The following is a 10073-nucleotide window of genomic DNA, read 5'->3' as shown; positions in this document are numbered from 1 at the left end:
TAAGCCTCATCCCATAAAACTTTGCTCTGATACCATGTTAAACAATCCAAAGAAATAATAAAAAAAGGAGGCTAGGGTTTCATTGATACTGCACAATTCAATTGAATATAAAAGTATCATTTAACCTAAATACAAAGATATATATATAGGCTAAACAAAGAAAATAATGAAAAGACAAATCTACCCTTAATAAACAATAAAACAAAATAACCCATATTTCTTAATAGCACCCACTAGGGATGGTGTTGAAAACCTTCTTCTACCAAAAGGATTCAAACTTCAATAGATGGCGACAGGTGACCCTTGGATCTAAGGGGGTGGATTGTAATGATTCACCTATTTGTTGTTGCTATGTTCGAGTAAAAGTTCATATAAGATCAAGATTTACCCCAAAATATGCCAATTAATGTCATCATGTGTTGACTATGTACACATTTTTCTGCTTTGTGCATGCAGAGAAACGAGGCTTTAAATCTAGGATTGTTATAATAATTGTTCCTTCGGTAGTGGTTATTTTTTTAGCCCTTGTTGCCTTCATTTTTGTCCTTTTACAAAGAAGGAAGACAAAGCAGGCGATAGGAAGTGAGGAGGAGGCAGATGGTTAATTATACTCTTTCTGCTGTCACAATTTACTCTGCTATATGAGCTGAAACTAATTTTCTTTTTGAGTTCTAATCTCTTACTCGGATCTTTTTAGGTTTTTGTGAAATTGATAATGTGGATCCCTTGCAATTTAACTTCAGCACTATCAAAGCTGCAACAAATGACTTTTCGATTGATAGTAAGCTGGGACAAGGGGGATTCGGTGTTGTCTATAAGGTATTAATATCAAGTATTCATTACCAAAGTGAATATCAATTGTTAGCTAAAATCAGTTAAATTGTAAGTTCAGAATAACTTGAATGTTGTTGCAATCATTTTTCTCAAATTCAATTTCAGGGTAGGCTTCTTTGTGGAATTTTGAGATTGAAAGTGTTTGAAGCTTAAAATGAAGATCTGAGAAGAAAATGGACTTTCTCTATTGATTGAAAGTTACACGAAATACAGTTGACTTCCCTTTAAATATGCAAAGAAGTTTCCGCTATACCTTACTAAATCAGAGAAGAAAGGAAACTGGTAAAAAACGACACAGTTTTTGTTTAACATTTAAACTGTAAAAATGACAGCGTTTTTGGTTGCCACTTAAATTTCAAAACGACAGCGTTTGATCATGCTTTTATCTTGCTAACAGCCCCCCTCAAGTTGAACTACTTCGTAGCTCCAGCTTGCCAATTCAACTTGTAGCTAACATTCTGCTCAGGCTAAATAAACTTGAAGCTCAAATTCCACTGCTTATAAATTCTGCTTTGAACCTCACAAAACTCTGAAACTCAAAATCTGTCAAATGCTGAAACATAAAATCTGCAGATATTCTCAATTTTGCTGCAACATAGAATCTTGTCAAATGCTGAAACATAAAATCTGCAGATATTCTCAAGTTTGCTGCAACATAGAATCTTGTCAACTGCTGAAACATAAAATCTACAGATATTCTCAAGTTTGCTTCAACATGGAATCTTCTGAAACTCAAAATCTATCAAATGTCGAAACATAAAGTCTGCAGATATTTCAAGTTTTCTGCAACATAGAATCTTCTTCTTTTGAATGATCAGAATGAAAACAAAAAAACTTCAGAGTAACAATTTTAGAGTAGAAACTGATCACAAAATGCCAATGCCAATAGCTTTAGAGTAGCAATTTTAGAGTAGAAACTAATCAAAAAATGCCAATGCCAATAGCTTCAGAGCAACAACCTTCAGAACTTTAGAACTAAAAAAAAAAACAACTTCAGAGTAAATGTTAATGACAACAGCTTCAAAGCAACAACCTTCATAACTTTAGAACTAAAAACAACAACTTTAGAGTAAATGTTGATGATAACAGCTTCAGAACAACAACCTTCACGCTTCAGAACAACAACCTTCAGAACTAAAAACAACAACTTCATAGTAAATGTTAATAACAATTGCTTCAGAACAACAACCTTCACGCTTCATAACAACAACCTCTAGAACTAAAAACAACAAATTTAGAGTAAAAAAAAAAAACAAAACATCTCATTGATCCATCACAAAATGCCATCAGAATTAATCACTGCTTCACTACTTCATTGCTTTTTGCCAACAATAGCTGCAACACAATAACTAACCAACTTCCAAATGCCATAATGCATCAATCACTACTGCCATCAGAATTAATCACTGCTTCATTACTTCACTGCTTTTGCTACCAATAGCTACAACACAATAACTAACGAACTGCATAATACCATAATGCATCAATCACTACTATACTGCTTTAGATAGTAGTATCTTTATCACAACAATTAACCAACACACAATGCTGCCAACATGAACAAACATACAGCCAACATAAACAAAACACTACTTCACTATTTCACTATTTCAGACAGCAGTAGCTTTAACCACTGCTTTATTCAACTAAAATTTTGCTGCAGTAGATTCAGTCACTACTGCCAACATTTTACTACAGTAGATTCATTCACTACTACTAATACTTCAACATTTTACTGCAACAAATTCAGTCAGATTTAACAGTCAGCTTTGCTTTTAATTCTTCAAATTGAGCAGCAGGAAGAGGCTTAGTGAGTATGTCAGCAATTTGCAACTTAGAAGGTACATATTGAACAGCAACCTAATTAGCCAATACTTGTTCACGAATATAGTGAGTGTCAATTTCTATGTGTTTGGTACGAGCATGAAAAATAGGATTTCAGGCCAAGGCTCTAGCACTCACATTGTCACGCCATATAACTTGAGTTTCGTTGAAGGACAGTCCTAATTCAATAAACACACTATTCAGCCAAGCAATTTCAGTAGTTGTGTGTGTAAGTGCCCTATACTCTGCTTTAGTAGAGGAAAGAGCCACTACTTTTTGTTTTCTAGAGCTCCATTGGATTAAGTTAGGACCTAGGAACACACAATACCCATTGGTTGACCTTCTATCTTCTATATTACTTCCCCAAATCAGCATTAGCATAACACTCAATTTGAAGAGAGACAGCAGGAGTGATTTTCAGCCCATGATCTTTAGTACCTTGAATATATCGCAGGACTCTTTTACAAGCTTGCCAATGAAGGGTAGTAGGAGCTTGTAAGAATTGACTTAACTTATTAACTGTAAAGCTCAAATCTAGTCTAATTAAAGTCAAATACTGTAAAGCTCCTACAGTACTCCTGAACAGGCTGGGATTAGAAAACAGATCACTATCGCCTGAAAATAGTCTTGCACTAGTAGCCATAGGAGTAGCACATGCATTAGCATCTAACATATTTGTCTTGGCAAGTAAATCATTAGCATATTTGGACTGTTTTAAATGTAAACCAGTGGCTGTCCTTGTTGCTTCCAATCCTAAAAAATAATGGATTGAGCCAAGTGTTTTGAGTGCAAATTGGTCATTAAGCTCCTGGACCAACTGTTTTATGTAGGAAAAATCTGAACCGGTTAACAATATGTCATCAACATAAACTAAAACGTAAATGACTTGACCATTTTGATGCAGGATGAATAGGCTTGAATCTGATACAAAATTAACGAAGCCTTTCTGTAGAAGAGCTTGTTTAAGCTTGTCAAACAAGCCCTTGGAGCCTGCTTAAGTCCATAGAGGGCTTTGTTTAACTTGCAAACTAAAGTGGGTTGTGTAGTATCTTCAAAACCAACAGGTTGAGTCATGCAAACCACTTCATTTAGTGTGCTATTGAGAAAGGCATTGTTTACATCCACCTGCTGGATATCCCAATTGTTTGTCACTGCCAAGGTAAGAATAATCCGTATTGTGGAAGGCTTAATTACTGGACTAAAGGTTTTAAAATAGTCAAGGCGAGGGGTTTGTTGAAAACCTTTGGCTACAAGCCTTGCTTTATACTTTTGCAGTGACCCATCGGCATTGAACTTTGTCCTAAAGACCCACTTATTTCATACAACATTCATTTCCGAAGAAAAAGGGACAAGAGACCAGGTTTGGTTGGCAATTAGAGCATCATGCTTTACTTGCATAGTTGACTTCCACTCAAGACTAGATAAGGCTTCTTGGACAGTGTTGGGTTCAGGTATTATAGAGGCAGCAACTAGTAATGTTGTTTTGGGAAAAACAGCAATAGATTTGCTTCTTGTAACCATAGGATAAGTGTTTATGGAAACCTATGAAGAGCTTGGAATGGCAGCAAACTTGGACAGGTTCAGATCAATTTCAATGGAACATAATGGTTCAGTTTTTCTATGAGAATTGTGTATGATTGGTTCTGTCTTTCTTTGAAATTGTGTATGACTGATTCTGGTTTTTGAGAACTGTATAAGGCTGATTCAGTGTTATGAAAGTTGTGTGGAGTTGTTGAATGATTAGGAAGTTGTGAAGTTGTTAAGTCTACTGTGATAGTACCAGGCAGTGTTTTTTATGGTGGAGATGCACTAGATGATGATATAGGTACAGGCAGTGTATTTGATGGTAGAGAAGTACTAGATGATGGTATAGGCAGTGTTTTTTATGGTGGAGATGCACTAGATGATGATATAGGTACAGGCAGTGTATTTGATGGTAGAGAAGTACTAGATGATGGTATAGGCAATGTATTTGATGGTGGAAATATACTGGATGATGGGGATTGATGAATTACAGGAATAATAGATGGGGAGAAGAGTAAATCCTTACCACTTGTTAGAGGAGAATCATTTGAAGGATAGGCTACTCCAGGAGAACCAAAGCTAGCTGAGCTAGTAGAATTATGGATGGAAATGAAAGGGAAAAATGTAGATGCAGGGGAAGGGAACTCAGATGAAGAGGGCTGAACAGATTTCACAGTGGTGAAACTAGAAGAAAAAGGAAATTCATGCTCATTAAACCTAACACTAGGAGTGATAAAGATTCGACCATCTGAGCTAAGACATTTGTAACCCTTATGCATCAAACTGTATCTAACAAAAACACACTTACTTGAATGGAAACTAAACTTATGTTTATTAAAAACCCTTAGGAAAGGAAAACAAGCACAACCAAAGACCTTCAAGGTATCATACACAGGAGGAAATTTAAACAATAGCTGATAAAGAGATGTATGTTGTAGTACATCAGTAGGCATTCTATTTATTAAGTAGACTACAGTCTCAAAAGAAAGCCACCAGAAATTTAAAGGCATAGATGCATGGGCTAATTGTGTCAAACCTGTTTCTACAACATGCCTATGCTTTATTTCACTTCTTCTATTTTGTTGATGTACATAAGCACAAGAATATCTAAACTGAATTCCTTCACTAGTTAGATATGGCAATAATCCCTTATACTCACCTCCTTAATCAGATTGAATACACTTAAGCTTATAACCAAATTGTCTTTCGGCTAAATGATGAAATTTGATAAATATAGACCTAACCTCAGCCTTAGTTCTAAGGGGAAATAGCCAAATATACCTACTAAAGTCATCTAAGAATTGCACATAGTATCTAAAACCTTCAGTTGAGGCAATAGGTGCAAGACCCCATATGTCACTATGGATGAGTTCAAAAGGAAAATTGGCTCTAGAATGTGATTTGGGAAAGCTAGTGTGATGCATCTTTCCTAATTGACAAGCATCACAGAACTCAACAGGATGTAATTTTCCTAATTGAAAATTAGTTTGATGCATGATTTAATTGTAAACTTTACTATGAGGATGACCTAGTATTTGATGCCAAATCAATGAATTAATATTAGTGTTTGTAGTAACAAGTGCTTCAGCATGAGGAGATGAGCTATCTAAAGACACTTGACTAATATTTTATGGAATAATAGGAGCAGAATTAAGCAAATCAGCATCAGAAAACACAACATTAGAAAACACAGCATCAGACAGATCATGTTTATCAGATAAATTATGTTGCTAACATTCATTAGAACTATCAATCTTGGAATTTTCAACAGGTACTGAGATATTTGCAACTGAAACTGGAGTTTTATTTTTATTGCAAGAAGATTCAACACAAGCAATTGCATTATTATATATGGTATTGACATCAAACATTACAGATTTTGACTTCTCTAACAATGCTGACCCCAAAGGTTTTTTTACTGAATGCTGAATCTGTTTAGACAATGCACATTTAACAGAAGGTAAATTTGGAGGTTTGACTTGTGAGGAAAGTGAGGGTTGAATGGACATACTAGAAGGTAGCATTAGCCAATATAGCCCTTCTTTAAGATCTCCTTGTAGTAGCATAGTCCTGGAAATTTTGTCCTTCACAACACAACAATTAGAATTAAACTCAACAACCTGAATCCATGTACCAGATGGGATTAGTAGGTGTTGCTAAGTTTGCAAGGGAAGTTGACATATTTGGGTAGTGTTGTGGAGGCATATTTGGGTACTGTTGTGTAGGTAAAATAGGAAACTATTGGGACTGCACAGCAAAGTGTGCTTGTGAGCCTGGTGAGGACTGAATTACAGCAAAATGAGCTTGTGATCCAGACATCATCTATTGACTTGGGAGACCAATAGGACCAGATGATATCTACTGACTTGGAAGACCAATAGGACCAGAATATCCAGAGCTTCCATAAGAGCCAGAATTAAATTGTCCAGAGTGTCTTGAATTTCTATAGGAACTAGGATTAAATTATGAAAATGCATATTGATAAGAACTTGGCCTTGCAAATTGGGAATTTCCAGTTTGATAGTGCCCATCGCTAAACTGTGACTGAGACAGAAACATTCCTGACTGAAATCCTCCAGAATAGGCTAAGTCATATCTATGGTAATATTGGATCGTAGTATGTCCTCGTTTACTACACATTTGACAAATAGGTCTACCTCTATTGTTGAACCTACCTCTACCTCTACCAAATTTATTAAACATAGCAGGTCTGTAAGCATTCCAGGACATATCAGTTTGACCACTAGGCTGCTGTATTGAAGCATTTTGAGAATTGAATTGAGAGACTAAGTTTACAGGAACAGGATAAGTGGAGTGTGGTTGTTGACTCTGTAAAATATGCAGAGCATTCAATGTAGAGCCGTTAAACATTGGAACATTCTCATGTTTCACAACTAATGTTAGCTGATTTCCAATTACTGCAGTAGCTAAGTTAGCTTAGCTGTTTGAGAAGTCCAAAGTAATAGATTTTTCCAGCCTTATTTCATATTTTTGCAGCAAAGACCTTGCTTCTTATAAAGAGACAGAATCCACTTTAGACTCAATTCGTGAGGTTAAATTCACAACAGCAGCATCATACTTAGGGCCAAGACCATCTAAGACATATTGAAGAAGATCCTCATCTGATATGGACTGTCCACTAGCAGATAAACTGTCTGCAATCTCCTTCATTTTCTTGAAGTAACTATTTATGCTTAAGTCCTTCTTATGAGTAGTTTGCAGCAAGTTCTTTAAGTGCAAAGCTCTAGCCTTAGAATCTATTTCAAATTCATTCTCTAATACAAACCATATTTCACTTGAATAACGACATTTAGAGACATGACCAAACATACTTTCTGAAATTGAAGCTAACAGCCAACTAACCAAGAATTTATTAGTACGTTTCCAAACAATATAAGCTGGATTAATTTCTTCCATAACTATATTTTCCTTGTCTATAGTTTCACCAATAGTTCCAGCATTATCTTTCTCAACAAAAATAAGCGGTAGAGGACAAGGAACAATACTTATCAAGTGATCTTCCAATGCATGAGCACCCACGGCAAACAGAACTTGCGATCTCCAGAATCGGTAGTTGTCGATGGTGAGCTTAGGGTTAATTACTTGTAGATTGGATGTGAACACAATCGAATCAAAGTTACTAGAATTGTTGAAGTTATTCAGCATCTTGTCAGTGTTAATGGACTTAAGAGGATCGATTTCAGCCATTGACGTTTGTCAAAGCTCTGATACCGTGTGGAATTTTGAGATTGAAAGTGTTTGAAGCTTAAAATGAAGATTTGAGAAGAAAATGGGCTTTCTCTATTGATTGAAAGTTACACGAAATACAGCTGACTTCTCTTTAAATATGCAGAGAAGTTTCAGCTAAACTTTACTAAATCAGAGAAGAAAGGAAACTGGTAAAAAACGACACAGTTTTTGTTTAACATTTAAACTATAAAAATGACAGCATTTTTGGTTGCCACTTAAATTGCAGAACGACAGCGTTTGATCATTGATGGACAGGATATAGCTGTTAAGAGATTGTCAAGAAATTCTAGCCAAAGAGAATTAGAATTAAAAAATGAGGTCATTTTGGTGGCAAAGCTTCTTCATAGGAATCTTGTTAGACTTCTAGGTTTCTGTATGAAAGGAAATGAAAGGCTTCTAATCTATGAGTTAGTGCCCAATTCAAGTCTAGACAACTTCATATTTGGTAAGGTTGCACTAATTTTTTGCTTTGGTTTCTAACAATCTTGTAGCTTATTCTTGACTAGAAACTGTCTATACTTTCCTATGGCTTTTGTTAACTTGTAGATACCACAAAACGCACATCGTTGGATTGGGAAACATGATACAAAATCATTAGGGGTATAGCACGAGGATTGCTTTATCTTCATGAAGATTCAAGGTTACGGGTCACCGTGACCTCAAAGCTAGTAATATTCTTCTAGATGCCAATATGATTCCTAAAATTGCAGATTTTGGAATGGCAAGATTGTTCGAAATGGATCAAACTCAAGCCAATACAAGTAGAATTGTTGGCACCTTGTAATTATATATAAGAATTATAAGGTAGACCTTGCTAAATAAAATCTAACCCATCAATGGCCATTTTCAGCGGATATATGGCTCCAGAGTATATAAAACATGGACACTTCTCAACTAAATCTGATGTTTTTAGCTTTGGTGTGTTCGTCTTGGAAATCATTAGTGGTCAACAAAATAGTTGTTTTCCTAACGAAGAGAAACCACAAGATTTACTAACCTATGTAAGTAAAAAATTATTAAGTCATTAAATATGATTTCATTCCCCTAATGGGTGAAACTCAGTATCAATGGCCATAAAATCATTGTTAAATCTTTGCAGGCATGGAGCAACTGGACTAGAGGGACAGCTTTAAATATGATAGACTCCAGTCTGAGGGGTTGTTCTAGCGGTGAAATGATAAGATGCATCCACATTGGGCTGCTTTGTGTACAAGAAAGTAGCCAATAGACCTACAATGGCTTCGGTTGTTCTTATGTTGACTAGCCACTCTCAGTCTCTCCCAATACCCTCAAAACCTGCATTTTTTATGCAATCTAGCTCGGATCTGGATTATTCAGAATCTTCTATGTTGGATTACAGTGAAAATGATGCTCTATTTTCGTTGAATGAGGCTTCAATTACTGAACTTGACCCTCGATAATGTTTGAAGATGGAAATTATATCTTTGAGGATTGAAACCTGTAAATGCAGTTATATACTTCGCCAAGTATCAGTGTAAACTATTTTTGTGTCATATATTATATGGTTTGAACTCTCAGCTTTTTGCATGTGAAAGTTGATAAGAGATTGAGAGAGAGTTTTTTTTTTTTTTTTCCTTCTCTACTCTTGCACATAGGAATTAACTCTTGTTAGTGAAAGGTCCAAGTTCGGATCTTAAAAAAATGAGGATGCTGCAGAAAAGAGGTCAATCCAATATATAATGGATCTTCCTGAACACACAATAAGCCGATATACATGCATTTGGTGTTCGCATACTGGCTGAAATTAATTACCTAAAATACTGGTGTTTCATTTATCACTTCTTTTGAGTTAATTTTTTATGCTTATGCCATTTCATATTTAACTGGAGCCAAGAAAAATTGGGTCTGATACATTTTTCCTTTAGAACTCACTTTCAACTATGTGAGTTTGTTTTTCTTAGTTTTCATAGAGATTCCTTTGATCATCATCGTCAAAATCACTTTGTTGCTTGATTAGAAGATTTTATTCCTTTTTTTGAAGTTTAGGTGAAGCTAGTTTGCTCCATGAATTAGGTCCAATGAGAAAACACAAAAATGCTTGAAAAATTAAGCATATTACATAGCTGCAACCACCATGCATTCACACTTGTACTTGGAAGTCATAAAAATGAGTAGCTCAA

At 35.5% G+C, this 10073-nt stretch overlaps 1 pseudogene; it reads left to right on the top strand.

The window, feature by feature from the left end:
• Nucleotides 1-286: 286 nt before the first annotated feature.
• LOC116140892 lies at nt 287-9374 on the top strand (annotated as a pseudogene).
• The last annotated feature ends 699 nt before the right edge of the window (nt 9375-10073 follow it).

This window comes from Pistacia vera, unplaced genomic scaffold (genome assembly GCF_008641045.1).
Source record: "Pistacia vera cultivar Batoury unplaced genomic scaffold, PisVer_v2 Contig384, whole genome shotgun sequence".
NCBI lineage: Eukaryota > Viridiplantae > Streptophyta > Magnoliopsida > Sapindales > Anacardiaceae > Pistacia > Pistacia vera.
Note: the sequence above shows the minus strand (reverse complement) of the source record. Positions and strands in the feature narration are given on the sequence as shown.